Source organism: Salmo salar, chromosome 23 (assembly GCF_965601325.2).
Source record: "Salmo salar chromosome 23, fSalSal1, whole genome shotgun sequence".
NCBI lineage: Eukaryota > Metazoa > Chordata > Actinopteri > Salmoniformes > Salmonidae > Salmo > Salmo salar.
In genome coordinates this window covers 11,614,776-11,636,080 of record NC_138313.1, presented here as the reverse complement: position 1 = coordinate 11,636,080, position 21,305 = coordinate 11,614,776, and the positions used below count along the sequence as shown (strand labels likewise).

General features: G+C 41.4%; 1 long non-coding RNA gene across 1 annotated transcript; it reads left to right on the top strand.

The window, feature by feature from the left end:
• Positions 1 to 538: 538 nt before the first annotated feature.
• On the top strand, positions 539 to 20,399 carry LOC106584050 (uncharacterized). The gene is made up of 6 exons (XR_001323682.3): positions 539 to 652; positions 3,723 to 3,749; positions 4,107 to 4,197; positions 6,305 to 6,386; positions 17,234 to 17,617; positions 17,734 to 20,399. It is a non-coding gene; the product is annotated as an uncharacterized LOC106584050 (long non-coding RNA).
• Positions 20,400 to 21,305: the final 906 nt, after the last annotated feature.

The window sequence follows — 21,305 nt, the reverse complement described above, 5'->3', positions numbered from 1 at the left end:
TTGCTGAGTGTGCCTTTCAAGACTGTTTCGTTGTTCGTAAGTTCGTTTCATTTTGGTGTGTTCATTCTGAGTTAATAAATGTCAAGATGAGCGTACACATACCTGCTGCGTTTTGGTCCTCCATTACCAACGACGACCGTGACACCAACACTAGACTAGATCATTAAATATCACTCCGCTGTGTGGTGTAGTGCCGTTTCCATGGTGACGTGTGGGTGGTTGTTTGTCCTCTCTAACACCCTGTGACAACAACTCAGGCTCTTACTGACCCAGACCCCCCAGCCCTTGTTAATGATCTTGTGCTAATACTGTTAATGTCTTACTCACAATGACACACATTTTGATCATTTAGAGTTAAAAATCATGACCAAATGTTAAAATTATGTTGAGTCTAAAGTTTTAAATAGATATCACTGTTTTAGTCAGTGTACTTCTGCTCTGGTTTAAAAGTATCATATTTCTAACACCCGCATGTTATGCAAACCTGCAATTCCCTGTGTGCAGTGCACTGTGCACTCAATGAACTTTCTTGTGTGTGATAAAACAGGACTACCCTTAGGATGAGCTCCTCCTGGTCTACGGCAGGGACTTAATCTACGTATCCAGCTTCTACCTGCTTCTAAAAGTGGAAGCAAAGGACAGGCACCTAAAGGTGAGTCCATTTATTACCAGTAATCTTCTCGTCAGAATATTTTTTTTTTTTGTTGAAATATTTTTTATTGAACACACACAAGAATGGTGTATAGGTATAAAAGACAAGTTTACAGTTCTTATCTAAACATAAGAGAACAGGCATTAACCAAAAGACCCAGAGTTCTGGGCACAAAACAAATATTACAAAACAAGACATACAGAACAAGGACAGGTAGAAAGAAAAAAGGGTCGATGTAACCCCCCACTTATACCCCCCCTTATTCCACCCTATTCCCCTCCCAACTACTCGGGTGGCGGGGCCAGCACATGCTGCCCAAAGGTAGATTACCATATGACAAGTGAGAGTGCGTTAAAAAGTGCAAATTCACAGCGCCACCTGGTCCAAGTAAGAGAGGAAAGGATGTTGATAATATTTTGTTCAGAATATATCTAATTCTTTCTAAGTGTACAGTGTTTGCCAATTCGCTGAGCCATAATTTGGTAGACGGCGCTTCTCTCTTTTTCCAAAACAACAAGATGAATTTTTTGGCTGAAATGAGACTGTAAAAGATGAGTTGTTTTTGGGAGTTGGTTAATCCGTTTAGGGAATCGGACACTCCCAGGATTATCAGAAGTGGGTCTGGGTCTATTGAAGTCTCCAGAACTTCAGAGAGGACCCCAAAAATTCCACACCAATACCCATACAAGTTAGAGCATAGCGCAAAGCAGTGGAGTAGTGTACCCTGCTCAGCCTGACATTTATCACACATAGGGGATGTACCAGGAAATATCCTATGCAGTTTGGTTTTGGAATAGTGTAATCTGTGTAGTACCTTGAATTGTATGAGACGATGTCTGGAGTTAATGGAGCAGGTGTGGATATACTATATCCTCCCAGTTTGCCACCGAAATATCAGTCCCTAGTTCTTCCTCCCATTTTGCCTTAATGGCATCAGTAGAGGGTGCTCTAACAGATTGAAAAGCGCCATATATACGAGATATCAGTTTGTCTGAGTTGGGGCATATTTTTATGCATCCGTCAAACATGGAAGGTTTAGCATTCCCAAATGTTGGGAGGTGTTTTCTAACATAGTCTCTAATCTGTAGGTATCTGAAAAAGTTACTTCTGGGAAGATTATAAGTTTCCCTCAGCAATTCAAAGGAAGCAAAGGTCGCTCCAGTATATAAATCCCCTATGGTACTTATCCCCAACTCTCCCCATCGCTCAAAGGTGTTATCAAGGTTAGAGGGGGCAAAGGAGGGATTCCTGGCAACAGGAAGCATGAATGATATTGGTCTAAGCTCAAAGTGGACTTTAATTTGCTTCCAGATTCGGACTGTGCTATGTATAATAGGATTGTTACGGTAAAGTGACATCTCCAGATTGACAGGTGACAAAATCACAGCACCAATAGAAAAGGGGTGACACTCCTCACGCTCCATACTAAGCCAGCTGGGTGGCGGGTGTGCGTCATCCAGCAAAAAAGTAACAGCGCGGAGGTTGGCGGCCCAGTAGTAAAATATAAAGTTTGGGAGAGACAATCCTCCTTCCAACTTGGATTTACAGAGGTGTTTTATACCTATCCTGTGTGTTTTATAATCCCAGATGAAAGGATTGATAATAGAGTCCAGTTGTTTATGAAAGGATTTAGGTATGAATATTGGGATGTTCTGGTATAGGTAGAGCAGTTGTGGGAGGAAGACCATTTTAATGGCATTAATTCTTCCGAGCAGAGAAATTGGGAGAGTTCTCCAAAATTGTATGTTTGCCTTGAGTTTTTGCATCAGAGAGGGGAAATTCTCTTTAAAATAGTAAGGAGTATTGTTTGGTAACTACAATTCCAAGGTAGGTAAATTTTTCTGAAGATAGCTTAACTGGAAGATTAATTCACTCTTGTTCCAATTTATTCTGTATCCCGAGAAGGTACCAAACAAATTAATCACCTCCAGAATAGCTGGAACACTATCTTGGGGTTCTGTTACATACAGGAGAATGTCATCTGCGTATAGGGAAATCTTATTTAGAGTATCTTTAATATTATAGCCGTGTATTGCTGCATGAGATCTGACCGCTTGAGCGAGAGGTTCAATAATTAGGGCGAAGAGCATAGGTGACAGCGCACAACCCTGCCTTGTCCCTCTGTAAAGGTTAAATCGGGGCGACAATGATTGGTTAGTGAGTATTCTCGCACAGGGGTTCCTATATAAAAGTTGGATCCACTTTATGAACCCATCTCCAATATTACATTTCTGTAGGACCTTGAATAGATAGGGCCACTCAACTTGGTCAAAGGCCTTTTCGGCGTCAAGAGATATAACGGCAAGGTCCACGTTAGGTAACCTCTGAGAATGCATAATGTTGAATAGGCGCCTGAGATTGAAGAATGAGTTTCTGTTAGGGATAAAGCCAGTCTGGTCCGAATGGACCAATTTGCCAATTAAAGTGCTAAGCCTGTTAGCCAAAGTTTTTGCTAAAATCTTTTGGTCTGTATTAAGGAGGGATATTGGTCTGTATGACCCTACCTCTTCCGGATCCTTACCCCTCTTATGTATAACTGTAATAAACATCTCATTCAAAGTGGATGTGGAGCGCTCCATCCTCGTTGGCCTGAACCAACATTTTGTGTAGGTAGGGAGAGAGCATGTTGCTGAATGTTTTGTAGAATTCACCAGGGTATCCATCTCTTTAGAGATTTTATTGTTTCTCTAATTTCTTCAAGAGATATTTCCTTATTCAGGAAGTTAGAGTCTTCCTGGTTCAGGGCAGGAAGATTACAGTGCTCCAAAAAGCTTTGCATAATTAAGGGGTTAGGATCCGCTTTAGATGTATATAAAGTCTCATAAAACTGACGGAATCTGTCATATATGTCTTTGGGGGAAGAGAGTAATTCCCCAGATACAGATTTAACTTTGTGAATCATTCGGTCACTCACATTCTTTCGAAGTTGTCTGGCGAGTAGTTTGTGTGGTTTGTCACCAAACTCAAAATATTTTTGCTTGGCATAGAGAAAAGATTTAGCAATTTTAGCAGAGAGGATCTGATTGTATTTACATTTTAAAGACATTATTTTTGTTATGTTTCTCCCTAGATGGGTGTCTAGCATTCTCCCTATCCAGTAAGTGAATTTGTCCCTCCAGTTCTACCAATTCTCTTCTGTTTTGCCTACTCCTGGCGGTCTGAAAGGAGATGATACAGCCTTCCCTGTGGCTCAGATGGTAGAGCATGGTGTGTGCAACGCCAGGGTTGTGGGTTTGATTCCCATGGGGGGCCAGTACAAAAAAAAAATGCATGAAATGAAAATGAAATGTATGTATTCCCTACTGTAAGTCGCTCTGGATAAGAGCGTCTGCTATATGACTAAACTGTAAATGTAAAAATGTCTCAAATAAGCCTTCAGCATTTCCCACAGTAATGCTGGGGAAGTCTCTGTGTTGTCGTTGGTATCAAAGAAAAATGTAATTTGGTCTTTAAGATGTTCACAGAATGTTGGTTCTGTGAGGAGCTGAGGATTCAACCTCCAGACCCTCTCGTTTGGTACGATGTCACCCAATCTCAGGGAGAAGGTGAGTGGACTGTGGTCAGAGATTATTATATCATGATATCTCACATTACAGGTATAGGGGAGTAGTTTAGCATCAACCAAAAAGTAGTCAATTCGAGTATAAACATTGTGAACATGAGAGTAAAAGGAGTATTCCCTACCCGTAGGGTTAGAGATCCTCCATATATCAAATAAGTTCGAATTTTTTATGTAGGTATTCAAGAATTCGCTTGAATAGGAGGTAGGGGTTCGCCGGGTAGAGGATCTATCCAAATATTGGTCTAGTACACAGTTAAGGTCCCCTCCAATGACCAGGTTAGTATGGGAGATATCTGGAATCAGGGCAAGGACTCTTTTGAAAAAAGAGGGGTTATCAATGTTTGGCCCATAGATATTTAGTAGAGTTACAGAAGTAGAGTGGATCTCTCCTATCACGATCACATAACGACCCTCTTTGTCCACATAGTGGTTTTATGTAGAAAGGGAATTCCTTTCCGTACCAGAATCGCTGTGCCTCTCGTTTTGGCAGAGAAGTTAGAGTGATACACTTGCCCCACCCACTTACATTTAAGTCTGTTATGAGAATTGTTTTTCAGATGGGTTTCTTGCAAGAATATAATATCAGACGAGAGTGCATTCAAGTGGGCTAGGACCTTGCCTCTCTTAATTGGTTCGTTTAACCTCTATGGGCTAGGTGAGACGCTTGCGTCCCACCTACTCAACAGCCAGTGTAATCCCGTGGTGCGTTATTCAAATTCCTCAAAAATGCAAAAACTTCAATTTTTCAAACATATGACTATTTTACACCATTTTAAAGATAAGACTCTCGTTAATCTAACCACACTGTCCGATTTCAAAAAGGCTTTACAACGAAAGCAAAACATTAGATTATGTCAGCAGAGTACCCAGACAGAAATAATCAGACACCCATTTTTCAAGCTAGCATATAATGTCACATAAACCCAAACCACAGCTAAATGTAGCACTAACCTTTGATGATCTTCATCAGATGACAACCCTAGGACATTATGTTATACAATACATGCATGTTTTGTTCAATCAAGTTCATATTTATATAAAAAAACTGCTTTTTACATTAGCATGTGACTAGCATGTCACTAGCATTCCCACTGAACACTGCCGGTGAATTTACTAAATTACTCACGATAAACGTTCACAAAAAGCATAACAATTATTTTAAGAATTATAGATACAGAACTCCTCTATGCACTCGATATGTCCGATTTTAAAATAGCTTTTCGGTGAAAGCACATTTTGCAATATTCTCAGTAGATAGCCCGGCATCACAGGGCTAGCTATTTAGATACCCAGCAAGTTTAGCACTCATCAAAGTCAGATTTACTATAAGAAAAATGTTATTACCTTTGCTGTCTTCGTCAGAATGCACTCCCAGGACTTCTACTTCAATAACAAATGTTGGTTTGGTTCAAAATAATCCATAGTTATATCCAAACAGCGGCGTTTTGTTCGTGCGTTCAAGACACTATCCGAAAGGGTAAATAAGGGTGACGAGCATGGCGCATTTCGTGACAAAAAAATTCTAAATATTCCATTACCGTACTTCGAAGCATGTCAACCGCTGTTTAAAATCAATTTTTATGCCATTTTTCTCATAAAAAAGCGATAATATTCCGACCGGGAATCTGCGTAGGTAAACAGACGAAAGAAAATAAAGCATTCGGTCGACTCGGGCACACGCCTAAGCCCATAGTACTCTGATCGGCCACTTGCCAAAAGCGATAATGTGTTTCAGCCAGAGCCTGCCTCGATATCGTTCAGCTTTTTCCCGGGCTCTGAGAGCCTATGGGAGCCGTAGGAAGTGTCACGTTATTGCAAAGATCCTCAGTCTTCAATAAAAAGAGCCAAGATGAAACACAATTTGTCAGACAGGCCACTTCCTGCATGGAATCTTCTCAGATTTTGGCCTGCCATATGAGTTCTGTTATACTCACAGACACCATTCAAACAGTTTTAGAAACTTTAGGGTGTTTTCTATCCAAAGCCAATAATTATATGCATATTCTAGTTACTGGGCAGGAGTAGTAACCAGATTAAATCGGGTACGTTTTTTATCCGGCTGTGTAAATACTGCCCCCTATCCCCAACAGGTTAAACCCTTGACATTCCAGGAAGTGAATGTAAGCCCCGCCCTCCTCTCATTTGTAGTTCCTATGGTGGCCTGCATAACATGTAAGTTACTAAAAAGGTAAGAAAGCGCACCAAACCATCACGATCAGCATATGTAGCACCTACACCCGATCAGTATCCAACCCACCCCTCCCCCCCTGCAAGCACCTTTACTCTCCACCCTGTTCCCCTGCTTTCCCCAACATTTACCCCTCCCATCAACCCACATTTAACAGGCATACACAAATAGGAGAGAAAAAAAACATGAAAATAAAAATAATCAACACATTGTCTGGCCGATGCCAAAAAAGCACGGCGCGACCTCGAACAAGAGGTAAAACAAAAATAAAATCCCAACTGTACGTTCACCTCTCACTATCCTAGAACTTCTACTAACATATGAACTGAGGAGGCTCCCGCGATTGAAGTGTTCAGTTAGCATCTATTAAACCTAAACAGAATAAGTTGCAACTTAAACATATTGTGCACTTAAGCTTCATCTTGGGTCAATCCCTGAGATAAGCAAGATATAGCATCACAAGATTACATTGCTAAGCAATGCCGGTCTAAACATAAACCATCAGCAACCGACATAGACAGCAGTACAATTACATATTGTGGGTTAGGAGATGGGAACAAGGATTTTGATAAATTGAACGTACCCCCCAATCAAATTATTATTATTATTTTTTTTAATAAAATATATATATTTTTTTTAATTAAAAATTAAAAAACAATAGTGATCTATATATATATATATATCTATCTATATACATACACACACATATATACATACACATACATACACATGCAGACATACACACATACGTACATACATACACACATACATATACATACATACACATACACATGTGCACACATACACACATACACACATCCACATATATACACATGTGCATACCTACATACACACACACACACACACACACACACACACACACACACACACACACCGCGCATGTATATACACACATACCCACATACGTGCATACACACACACACACACACACACACACACACACACACACACACACACACACACACACACACACACACACACACACACACACACACACACCCCCTATACATACACACATACATTTACGCACATACACACCTACGTACACATACATACACATGTATACACACACATACAAAAAAATATACTTATAAAAATAAATATTTTTAAATATATACAGATACATACACACACACACACACACACATACATACATACATACATACACCCATACACACACATCTACATACACACCCCAGAATAATAATCTACGCTAATTTAAAATATACACATACCTAATACTAAAATGCTAAGAGAAAATAATAATAAAGTACAAATGCTAATTATATGTACGCACACCTACACAGACACAAGCACCACGGAGGTCTGGTGGGAATCTAATCGTGAGAGCGGGCCAGGCTATGACAAAGGCAGAACAGCACAAAACATGAACATGCTATCCAGGTGTCTGCGTCTGCCCCTTCCCAGCCATCACCCCCAGACCCCCGCAAGCAATAAATAAATGGTATGGTAATAGGAATAATGTAAGAATTGAAAAATAAATAACGAAACAAAACAAAAATGGGGGAATATAAGTATATCCATCCGAAAGTGTCAATGATCAGACCTGGAAGGCCTCCCAAACAGGCATCACCCTGAACCCAGTCAGAATTAAAGTGAAATTAACGTTAAATGAGAGCTCTGACCGCCCTCCATTGGACAACTCAGCGTGTTACATGTTCGGCAGCCCTTGTTGAGACCGTTTAGTACGGTTTCACCCGTTATGGTATAGTATGGGTTCGAGTCCATGAGCAGACCCTAACACACAATGACAAGATACTCTAACCCGTACGGGGGATTGGCGTATATTCCCGGATAAACTTCTCTGCGTCCAATACCGAGGAGAGCCAAATCTTCTCCCCAGAAGGCGGGGTAATTCTTAGTCTTGCAGGGAAGAGCAAGGCTGGGCGAAGATGGAGTTTGTAGAGTTTGGTCATGACATCTCTGTAGCCGGCGCGGTGCTTTGCCACATCGGGCGCATAATCCTCATATACACGGAAGGGGTGCCCTTTATGTAACAGGTTGCCCCTCATTCGAGCCACACGCAGGATAAGATCCTTGGTCTTGAAACTGTGAAAACAGATGATTACTGGGTGAGGACGTTGGCCCGGTCGAGGCACTGGGACAAGGGCGCGATGTGCACGGTCCAGTTGGGGACCTGAAGCCAAAACATCCGATCCCATTGCATCCTTCAATAGCTTGGCGAAGAAGTCGGTGGGGCGAGAGCCTGCCTCCACCCCCTCTGCCAGACCAACAACGCAAAGGTTATGACGTCTGGATCGGCCCTCCAGGTCGACCACTTTCACAGAAAGCCTCTGCACACTATCCTGCAATGACGTGCATAGCTTCTCTAACTCGTCGATCCTACCAGCGTTGAATTCAGAAGCTTTCTCAAGGTCCACAATACTCTGGCCCTGCGAGGGGACCGTTCGAATGGTGCTCTCAATTTTAGTGTCCAGTCCAGCAATAGTAGCCTTAAGATCCTCAGCTATAGCAACACGTAGTTCTCCCAAAGCCCGGGTAAGGTCTGTAAGTGTCACGTTGTTACCTGTGCCCTCCGCCATGTCTGTCTCGTTGTTTGGCGGGGAGTAGGCCTCCGAAGTGGATTTATTGTCCTTTGGTCGCTTATTACTCGGCATTTTCACATAGAAAGTTACAATATTGTATTAGAAAGAAACGTTTGTTGTAAAAAGTGCCATAAAGTAGGTTAGGTTAGATTATTTCGCAAAAAAGTTGCAGGAGCCTCTCACACACAGCCGTTCACTCCAACATGCTAGCTCCGCCCCAGAATAATATATTTTTTTAAACAGTGTGTATTCTGCACATACTCTGTGACATACAGTAGACAATCACATGTTACTACTGTAAATAAATGAATTATAAAGAATAATGAAATGAAAATAAATGATCAAACTCAAAACAGCTCATGAAGAATATCATCATTCCTATTCTCATCATTTATAATGTGTCTGACTCATGCAGCTCATAGTGGCTGTGTGGGATGAGGGGGCTTTGGAGCGAGAGTCATCTGAAGTGTTTGCAGCACAAATTCAACAATGAGTTGGAAGGAATAGGTGACAGTGGCTAACCACAAGCATTGCAACTGGTAATTCAGACTGGGAAAATACGTTTTGAACGGTCATCCAATTCGGAATTGTAAATCTTTTTCTTTGATGACAAAATTTGCTGATGAAGGACCGCCGCTCACAACAAGGTCAGTCCAAAAATGTCTTATATGTTGCTACATAAATTATGTAATATGCCAGAGAGATATGGTCAGTCATATCAGCTATGTTTTTTTAAAAGACGAGGCTGAATGAATTGTTTCACTGCCAGACAAGGCTCCGCTGATAGCCAGGTGTAGCAGTGGTAAGCTGTTGGGACTCTGCTGTTGGGACTCTGCTGTTGGGACAGCTTTATGTAGGCCCTTACAGTTTGTGGGCACCGCTTGTCACTGTTATAGTGCAATTAATGTACTGTTTAGTGTTGTGTAGTGGCTTTGCTGGCATGCATCCCACTTTCATTTTTTTTGCCCCACCAAGATTTACATGCTAAAATCACAACTGAGTACTGCATTCTGAATGAAATTACTCGTAAGGCCAGTAAATTACTACAGAGTTTCAGGACTAGGTTTAGTAAAAGTCCTAAAATACAGTATATTACCATTTTGTGTGGTGGTACAGAATTCTTAATCATGGGTTCAACAAATATAGCCACTTACAAGGCACGCCTTAAAATATGTTAATGAGCCAGAGACTCTTTCCAGCACACACAACATTTTCATTCTACATTGTTTTACTTTTGAAATTACAGAGAGGTCTTACAGTGTGCTGTAAAACAAATGTATGGTATTTTACGGTGCATTATACGGTAATCTGCTGTATTCAGTTTATACAGTATCATAATATCGATTAATACAGTAAATGACAGATCAAATTACAAAAGTGGCTAACAGTGTAAGGATTACATTAAAAATGACCCAGCTGCTCTGTCAACCCAGCGTGAAAGTAAAAAATACCCAACTGATGGTTAAATTAACCCATGTTTGGTATAATCGCAACAAGCCAACATGTTTGGTTATTCACGCAACCCAACTGTCTGGGTCAAAAATAACCCAGCGTGTGTTCTGTCCAATATTAATGAAAAAATATACAAATATCCACATCCAACTTATCAGGTGCTTGACAGAAGTACGTGTCATGACGAAGATCTAACTCGGATCAACATTTTTTATTTTTTGTGTGTCTGATTAAATCACCATCGAAGCATAGCAGAGTTGCAGACATTTCTTTTTTCTCTGTCCAATATTTACCCAGCACTGGGTTACCAAAGAACACAAATTGGGTTGTTTTTAAACCAGCATTTTGTAGGTGTTGAGATACAGGTGTTGACACACTCTGACTAATAAACTTCTTTGTGCTGTTGTCATCTCAGGTTGTGTTATGGGATATATCCGCCCACGTAGGACAATTACAGAGTACACGCACCAGCAGTGGAAATAACATCGCAACGAACACTAACGTACAACCCAATGTCCTAAAAACACTGACTTGGTCCCCGTGGTATACCTCATGTGAGGTCATTGTTAAGTCTATCAGGAGTCACATTTCTGTTTCATTATATTCACTTCAGTCTAGATCCCCAGTTCTAAGAGTTAGCGTTAAAGCTCTGTGACACAGTGTGATGATGATAAGTTGGCTCGTGGCTCACTGAGTTTCTCTTCGTCCTCAGCCTTTAAAATAATTAAATGGGAATGCAACGGTCCTGATGGTCCTTTTCAAGCCAACCCTGATGATCACAACAAACCAAACCTAACCCACATACTCAGGCAACAGTTAACTACACATTCTTTTTTTATGCACTCCTGCACACGTTTCACATCACTGCTGCAACGTGACCATAAGCTTTTCACCTAAAACACCATGATGGGTTTGGGAAAAAAGCTTGCGCGGAATAACTGACACAGTCTAACTTGACTTTGTCAGGAAAAGACTCTGCACCAAAACTCAGCAGGACAGACAGTGTCTTTCTTCTCTGTTTCACCATGCTTTCCACCGGTCCTGCGTCACAGCATGGAGAAGACTAAGCTATGCGACTGCCTAAAGCATCTAAACTGAAACAACCATTTCAGTAACGGGTGCAATAAATCCAAGTAACATATTGAATTAGTTAGAAACATTTTTGTAATTTATATTTGAGTAGCATAAGATTAATTAATGAATCAATCAAACACAAACATAGATTTTGAAACAAGTATCAAGTATGAAGACAAAGAAAGAAAGATGCTCATCAGAGAACAGGGTACAACAAACAATTATAAAAATATACCTGCAGTAGAGCATGCTGGTAATGATAATATTATAATGACGGATGTGGTTCAAAGTGATGGGTGTGATTTTTACGCCCCTGTATTAGTTAAATACGTATGGCATTGTGTTAAATAAGTATTTTATTTATTGACAGCATATTCACTTAGGATCTAATTTCGTGAATTCCATGGAACTGAAAAAGGGTGAATGCAACAACCATGACTGTGTCACTAACAAATACTGTAAGGCCATGGGTGGTAAACTCTAGAATTTACTCAAAATGCAAGGCACTCGAATAAGGCTTGAGTAAGGCTTTACACTAAGCAGTGTGTTAATGTAACACTTTTCCAGTGTCTATATGGGTCCACAGACTCCACACTTTGTTGATTTAACACTCTCAGTGTATTTTGTTTTCCAACACTGGAGAATTTGCTTTGTAACCATACAACCTGGTGAGCCCAAAGCCATTGCCATCTCCATCCCATATGGAGGTGGTCTCCCGAGTGGCGCAGCAGTCTAAGGCACTGGATTGCAGTGCTAGAGGCATCACTACAGACCCTGGTTTGTTCCCAGGCTGTGTCACAACCGGCCGTGATCGGGAGTCCCATAGGGCGGCGCACAATTGGCCCAGTGTCTTCAGGATTAGGGGAGGGTTTGGCCAGTGGAGTAGGCCGTCATTGTAAATAAGAATTTGTTTTTAACTGACTTGCCTAGTTAAATTAAATAAATATCCAACCTTCATAAGTCTCTATCGCTGTTTATTACACACTTAGAAGTAAAAGAGCCTCAAAGAACATTTTGGGGTTCAAAAGATTGCCGCACAGTTGTTTTTTATTGTCACATATACCAGATAGGTGCAGTGAAATATGTTGTTTTGCAGGGTCAGCCATAATAGTAGTTCAGCACTACTGGAGCAAATTAGGGTTAAGTGCCTTGCTCAAGGGCACATCAACAGATTTGTCACCTTGTCGGTTCAGGTATTCAAACCATTGACCATTTGCTTACTGTCCCAAAGCACTAACCAGTAGGCTGCCTGCCGCTATTTGAGGAACCCCTATGTAAAGGTTCAAATAGAATCCTTTTTGTGATGGGAGGGGTAACATTTTTTACCTTTTTAATAATATATTGTAGTGGCGACACCCTATCATAAGATTGGAAGCGTGGCTTATTGGACATCTGGCATTCAGATAGTTACTTTTGGCTACCCGTGAGTGTAAATGTCATTCCTGTTCATAATGTTAAAGGTTATGAACAGTCAAAATCATGTTTTTCAGTAAATTGAATGATATTTGGATGAACCAAATCAAAGTAGAAAAAATGACTGTTGCTTCTACGGTATGTTGATCAAGTTCGATCATAAAGTTACTGTGCCCCTCCCCCATGTCAAACACTTGGATTCAGGAGGCGGGATTATTGAGGGGATAGGGTGACATCACCCTAACTCTCATTTTAATACACCAATGGTAACATGATTTATTTATTTATTTCACCTTTATTTAACCAGGTAGGCAAGTTGAGAACAAGTTCTCATTTACAATTGCGACCTGGCCAAGATAAAGCAATGCAGTTTGACACATACAACAACACAGAGTTACACATGGAGTAAAACAAACATACAGTCAATAATATTGTAGAAAAATAAGTCTATATACAAAGTGAGCAAATGAGGTGAGATAAGGGAGGTAAAGGCAAAAAAGGCTATGGTGGCAAGGTAAATACAATATAGCAAGTAAAACACTGGAATGGTAGATTTGCAGTGGAAGAAAGTGCAAAGTAGAAATAGAAATAATGGGCTGCAAAGGAGCAAAATAAATAAATACAATAGGGAAAGAGGTAGTTGTTTGGGCTAAATTATAGATGGGCTATGTACAGGTGCAGTAATCTGTGAGCTGCTCTGACAGCTGGTGCTTAAAGCTAGTGTGGGAGATAAGCGTTTCCAGTTTTAGAGATTTTTGTAGTTCGTTCCAGTCATTGGCAGCAGAGAACTGGAAGGAGAGGCGGTCAAAGGAGGAATTGGCTTTGGGGGTGACCAGAGAGATATACCTGCGGGAGCGCGTGCTACAGGTGGGTGCTGCTATGGTGACCAGCGAGCTGAGATAAGGGGGAACATTACCTAGCAGGGTCTTGTATATGACCTGGAGCCAGTGGGTTTGGCGACGAGTATGAAGCGAGGGCCAGCCAACGAGAGCATACAGGTCGCAGTGGTGGGTAGTATATGGGGCTTTGGTGACAAAACGGATGGCACTGTGATAAACTGCATCCAATTTATTGAGTAGGGTATTGGAGGCTATTTTGTAAATGACATCGCCGAAGTCGAGGATCGGTAGGATGGTCAGTTTTACGAGGGTATGTTTGGCAGCATGAGTGAAAGATGCTTTGTTGCGAAATAGGAAGCCAATTCTAGATTTAACTTTGGATTGGAGATGTTTGATGTGAGTCTGGAAGGAGAGTTTACTGTCTAACCAGACACCTAGGTATTTGTAGTTGTCCACATATTCTAAGTCAGAACCGTCCAGAGTAGTGATGCTGGACGGGCGGGCGGGTGCAGGCAGCGATCGGTTGAAGAGCATGCATTTAGTTTTACTTGTATTTAAGAGCAGTTGGAGGCCACGGAAGGAGAGTTGTATGGCATTGAAGCTCATCTGGAGGATAGTTAACACAGTGTCCAAAGAAGGGCCAGAAGTATACAGAATGCTGTCGTCTGCGTAGAGGTGGATCAGAGACTCACCAGCAGCAAGAGCGACATCATTGATGTATACAGAGAAGAGAGTCGGCTCAAGAATTGAACCCTGTGGCACCCCCATAGAGACTGCCAGAGGCCCGGACAACAGGCTCTCCGATTTGACACACTGAACTCTATCAGAGAAGTAGTTGGTGAACCAGGCGAGGCAATCATTTGAGAAACCAAGGCTATTGAGTCTGCCGATGAGGATGTGGTGATCGACAGAGTCGAAAGCCTTGGCCAGGTCAATGAATACGGCTGCACTGTATTGTGTCTTATTGATGGCGGTTAAGATATCGTTTAGGACCTTGAGCGTGGCTGAGGTGCACCCATGACCAGCTCGGAAACCAGATTGCATAGCGGAGAAGGTGCGGTGGGATTCAAAATGGTCGGTTATCTGTTTGTTGACTTGGCTTTCGAAGACTTTAGAGAGGCAGGGTAGGATAGATATAGGTCTGTAGCAGTTTGGGTCAAGAGTGTCACCCCCTTTGAAGAGGGGGATGACCGCAGCTGCTTTCCAATCTTTGGGAATCTCAGACGACACGAAAGAGAGGTTGAACAGGCTTGTAATAGGAGTTGCAACAATTCCGGCAGATCATTTTAGAAAGAAAGGGTCCAGATTGTCTAGCCCGGCTGATTTGTAGGGGTCCAGATTTTGCAGCTCTTTCAGAACATCAGTTTACTGGATTATGGAGAAGAAGAAATGGGGAAGGCTTGGGCGAGTTGCTGTGGGGGGTGCAGTGCTGTTGACCGGGGTAGGGGTAGCCAGGTGGAAAACATGGCCAGCCGTAGAAAAATGCTTATTGAAATTCTCAATTATAGTGGATTTATCGGTAGTGACAGAGTTTCCTATCCTCGGTGCAGTGAGCAGCTGGGAGGAGGTGCTCTTATTCTCCAAGGACGTTACAGTGTCCCAGAACTTTTTTGAGTTTGTGTTGCAGGAAGCAAATTTCTGCTTGAAAAAGCTAGCCTTGGCTTTTCTAACTGCCTGTGTATATTGGTTTCTAACTTCCCTGAAAAGTTGCATATCACGGGGGCTGTTCGATGCTAATGCAGAACGCCACAGGATGTTTTTGTGTTGGTTAAGGGCAGATGATAATGACAATCTCTTACCTAATTTAAATAAGTACTTCCAACATCTGAGAAGTACTGAAATGGAAATTAACCTTCATCAAGCATTGATGGTTTCCAGCCAATTGTATAGAAAATAGATTAACTACTCAACGTTTTAAAAGTTTTAGTTTAGTTTATTAATTTGACCATTTAAAAAAAGAAGCACACATAAAACTTAAAAAAGCCATACATGAACATGAATAAAATCATTGAGGATAACACACAATACAGTCTGGTACTTATTTCCATTGTGGTCCTCTTGAGACAAGATGGCTAGACAAGATTGAACACAGTATGGCAGTGAAATAATAAAACAAAAACAGAGAAGAAGAACATCTATCTCATCATTCCAGTTACATCATAGGGGTTATTCATATTGGCACAGAAGACATCAAACATATTTTTACTTCATTTTTAAAGCTGCCCAGAGAGGATGTTGTTTTTATGGGCAGAGACAACTCATTCCATTCTGAGGCTCCAGTATACAAGAAAGTATCTTTCCCAGCATTACTCCTGAACCTGTACAAGCACACATCAGCAACACCTGATCTGGTGCTGTGATTGTGTGCATCCCTTACACGAGGAAAGTAATCACTTAGATATCTGGGCGCAGGACCATAAATACTCCTGTAAACCAAACCTAGTCTATTCTGGGACACCCTAGCCTCAACAGGCAGCCAGTTTAGTTCCTGGAAGCAGCTCCTGCCTATGTGAGTACGTGGACTCACCTTCAATACTACCCTGATCAGCTTATTCTGGGCTATCTGGAGCTTCCCCTTCATACATTTAGATAAGCCCCCAAACCAGGAAGTACTAGCATAGTCAAAATGGCATTGAATGAGGGCACTGGCTAGCACTTTCACTGAGTCCTTATCAAGCAGCTTGGACATTCTAGCCAAAAACTTAGTCCTGGCATTAACCTTCCCTAGCATCTTATTGGCCATGCTCACACCTTCCAAGCTTCCATCAAGGATACATCCCAAGTAGCTAACAGAGGTTTTAGTAGTCAGCACCTCACCCCCTAACTCCACTCTGATTTCAGACGACCTACACAATTTAGGTCTGGATCCAAAAATAATTGCTTCAGTTTTCCCTAAGTGCAGAGATAGCTTATTATCTCCAAGCCATTTGCGACACTATTTATCCAAGGCAAAGATACCTATATGTCTCCCCTTTCATCTGTGTCTGGTGTTAGCTAGTTACTGACTAGCTAGGTCTTCAGCCAGCATGGAACAAAATGGGGGGAAAGGGTAGTTTAAAACTCTGACGCAGTTGTCATGTCAACACATCCATCATTGCGTCTGTGAACCGCTGAACAAGAGACATGCCAAACGGGAAATGTATAAAAAATAAATAATTGTCATCATTGATGCAATGTTGCTTGAGGTGATTTTCCTGCAACTATGCTCACCACATCCATTATTCTTGTCATAGGCATTTCAAAGAGCTGTCAGTCGAGCTGATGAATATAAGGTCTCCGCCCACTCAGCCTGTCTTTTCAACTTCCTGGTAGTTAGCCATGAGAGAGAAATAAATGTTCTCATATGTTTTGACATTTTGCATGTGAATCAGAATGACTGTTTAAGTTACTAAACTGAACATTTTTGTGTTCCTCTCTCTGCACGCTTTTCTCTCTCTTTGATTTTATTTTCTTTCGACCGACTAGGGGACAGTGCTAGTAACAGTGGCTTGACTGCGGCTGGTGCTGTTCCCCTAGTCCATGGACCTCTCCGACACCTGAAGGACTGGGGACGAAGGAAAGGTAACAGTCTAGTCCCCCCGGACCCTCTGAGCCACCTTCACCACTCATATCACCCTCAATCCCTCCACCAAGACAGTTCAGGGGGCCACCAGGCAGTCAGTGGTGAGGCATGCCAAGACCTGTGAACAGCCAAGAACCACCGAATAACATAAACTACCCGCCAGAAGCCCTCAACCCCAGTAACCCATCACCATGACCCTGAAAATACCATCAGAACAGAAAGACACACTCCAGATGGCTGTTCATGTTTACATCCCCACTAGGGAATCCATCCATAGATACCACAAGGTACGTAGAGAGAACTGCCCCCACGGATGCACTCACACTGAACACCCTTCCCACCTGTTTGTGAGTGCTCCGTGGCCAGGTGGGTCTAAGCCCTGTTTATTCCCTCTGTCCTCCAGCGTCCAGCCTTTGCACTTCCTCCAGCACCAGTCCCAGCATCAACTCAGTTCCCGGTTTCCAGTACCAGACCACGAAACGAGACACAGACCTTCACTTCACAGATTGTTCTTCCTCCCCTCTACAGACCCGGTACCCAGCCATGGTTACCAGCCCCTTCGTCAACCCTGGACACAGCATTGGCCACCACAACTGCCACCTCCACCCAGCCACTGAATATACATTTTTCTATGGTGTTCATCATTTTTTTCAGCATACCTTTTGATGAGCAGTTGATTAGATTTTTCTGCTATGATTTCATGACTTATTGATGTAATTCCTTATTATTTATTGAACTGTTTATTTACTGAATTATTGATTATCTTTTAACTTGATTGAAATGTGTACATGGTTTAACTTAATATACAGTATAATATAAATAATATTAACATTGCTGTTTACATATAGTAATAAAGTGGTAACACATACACCTCTATAAACATCACTGGAACTACAAATCTTTGCATCCAGCCTTAGCATGTACTTGACAGTACAACAAAACTGATGAACAGGAATTACATTTAATCTACTGGGTAGCCAAAAAAGATCTACAGTGCCTTGCAAAAGTATTCACCCCCTTGGTGATTTTCCTATTTTGTTGCATTACAACCTGTTATTTAAATGTATTTTTATTTGGATTTCATGTAATGGACATACACAAAATAGTCCAAATTGGTGAAGTGAAATGAAAAAAAAATACTTTTTTTCAAAAAGATTATATAAAATAAAAAACGGAAAAGTAGTGCATGCATATGTATTCACCCCCTTTGCTATGAAGCCCCTAAATAAGATCTGGTGCAACCAATTACCTTCAGAAGTCACATAATTAGTTAAATAAAGTCCACCTGTGTGCAATCTAAGTGTCACATGATCTTAGTATGCATACACCTGTTCTGAAAGGCCCCAGAGTCTGCAACACCACTAAGCAAGGGGCACCACTAAGCAAGAGGCACTATGAAGGCCAAGGAGCTCTCCAAACAGGTCAGGGACAAAGTTGTGGAGAAGTACAGATCAGGGTTGGGTTATAAAAACTATCAGAAGCTTTGAACATCCCACAGAGCACCATTAAATCCATTATTAAATAATGGAAAGAATATTGCACCACAACAAACCTGCCAATAGAGGGCTGCCCACCAAAACTCACGAACCAGGCAAGGAGGGCATTAATCAGAGAGGCAACAAAGAGACCAAAGATAACCCTGAAGAAGATGCAAAGCTCCACAGTGGAGATTGGAGTATCTGTCCATAGGACCACTTTAAGCCATACACTCCACAGAGCTGGGCTTTACGGAAGAGTGGCCAGAAAAAAATTAGCAAACATGTTTGGTGTTCACCAACCCAACACCTCTCATCACCCAGAGAACACCATCCCCACAGTGAAGCATGGTGGTGGCACCATCATGCTGTGGGGGATGTTTTTAATCGTTAGGGACTGAGAAACTGGTCAGAATTGAAGGAATGATGGGTGGCGCTAAATACAGGGAAATTCTTGCGGGAAACCTGTTTCAGTCTTCCAGAGATTTGAGACTGGGACGGAGGTTCACCTTCCAGCAGGACAATGACCCTAAGCCTACTGCTAAAGCAACACTTGAGTGGTTTAAGGGGAAACATTTAAATGTCTTGGAATGGCCTAGTCAAAGCCCAGACCTCAATCCAATTGAGAATCTGTGGTATGACTTAAAGATTGCTGTACACCAGCAGAACCCATCCAACTTGAAGGAGCTGGAGCAGTTTTGAGTTGAAGAATGGGCTAAAATCCCAGCGGCTAGATGTGCCATGCTTATAGAGACATACCCCAAGAGACTTGCAGCTGTAATTGCTTCAAAAGGTGGCTCTACAAAGTATTGACTTTGGGGTGGTGAATAGTTATGCACACTCAAGTTTTCAGTTTTTTTGTCTTATTTCTTGTTTGTTTCACAATAAAAAAATGAAACACCATTGATCAAGTGCTTTGAAGTACACTGCTCAGCGATTTCAACGCATGCATCTCAGCTCAGGAATCAAACTTAACAGCACTAGGATTTACACATCCTTTGCACATCCTTTGCAAGCCAACATAACTTTTAGGCCTGATGTGTTTGGTAAACTATGAGCTTCAGGGCACTGTATTAGGGTAAAACAAATGTGTCACTGGGCTACACACAATACCCCATAATGTCAAAGTGTAATTAAGGTTTTTTGAAATTTTTACAAATTAATAAAAAATGTAAAGCTGAAATGTCTAAGTCAATAAGTATTCAGGAGTAAACATTTGCTTAACAAGTCACATAATAAGTTGTATGTACTCATTCTGTATGCAATAATAGTGTTTCACATGATTTTTGAATGACTACCTTATCTCTGTACTCCACACGTATGTGTGGAGACGGTAAGGATGGATCAACAATGTTGATAAGGATGGATCAACAATGTTGTGGTCCCGTGTGGCTCAGTTGGTTGGGCATGGCACTTGCAACGCCAGGGTTTAATTTCCCCCGGGGACCAGTACGAATGAAAATGTATGTACTCACTACCGTACGTCGCTCTGCATATGAGTCTGCTAAATGACTAAAATGTAAAATTCCACAATACTAACCTAATTGACAGAGTGAAAAGAAAGAAGTCTGTACAGAATAAAAACATTCCAAAACATGCATCCTGTTTTTCTAGAAGGCACTAAAGTAATACTGCAAAAAAAATGGCAAAACAATTAACTTTTTGTCCTGAATACAAAGTGTTATGTTTGGGGCAAATCCAATAAAACACATTACCGAGTACCACTCAAGCACAAGCATAGTGGTGGCTGCATCATGTTATGGTTTTTCAGGATAAAAAAGAAACAGAATGGAGCTAATCACAGGCAAAATCCTAGAGGAAAACCTGGTTCAGTCTGCTTTCCACCAGACACTGGGAGATGAATTCACCTTTCAGCAGGACAATAACCAAAACCACTAGGCCAAATCTACACTGGAGTTGCTTACCAAGAAGGCAGTCAATGTTCCTGAGTGGCCGAGTTACAGTTTTGACTTAAATCTACTTGAAAGTGTATGGCAAAACCTGAAATGTGTTGTCTAGCAATGATCAACAACCAATTTGACAGAGCTTGAAGGATTTTGGAAAATATAGGGCAGGGTAGCCTAGTGTTTAGAGTGTTGGACTAGTAAACGAAAGGTTGCAAGTTCAAATCCCTGCGCTGACAAGGTACAAATCTGTTGTTCTGCCCCTAATCAAGGCAGTTAACCCACTGTTCCTAGGCTGTCAATGAAAATAAGAATTTGTTCTTAACTTACTTGCCTAGTTAAATAAAGGTAAAATAAAAATGTTGCGCAATCCAGGTGTGGAAAGCTCTTAGAGACTTACCCAGAAAGACTCACAGCTGTAACCACTACCAAAGGTGCTTCTGCAAAGTATTGACTCAGGGGTTTGAATACTTATGTAAATTAGATATTTCTGTATTTCATTTTCAATACATTTGTAAATATTTATAAAAACATGTTTTCACTTTGTCATTATAGGGCATTGTGTGTAGATGGGTGAGGGGAAAAAAATGATTTAA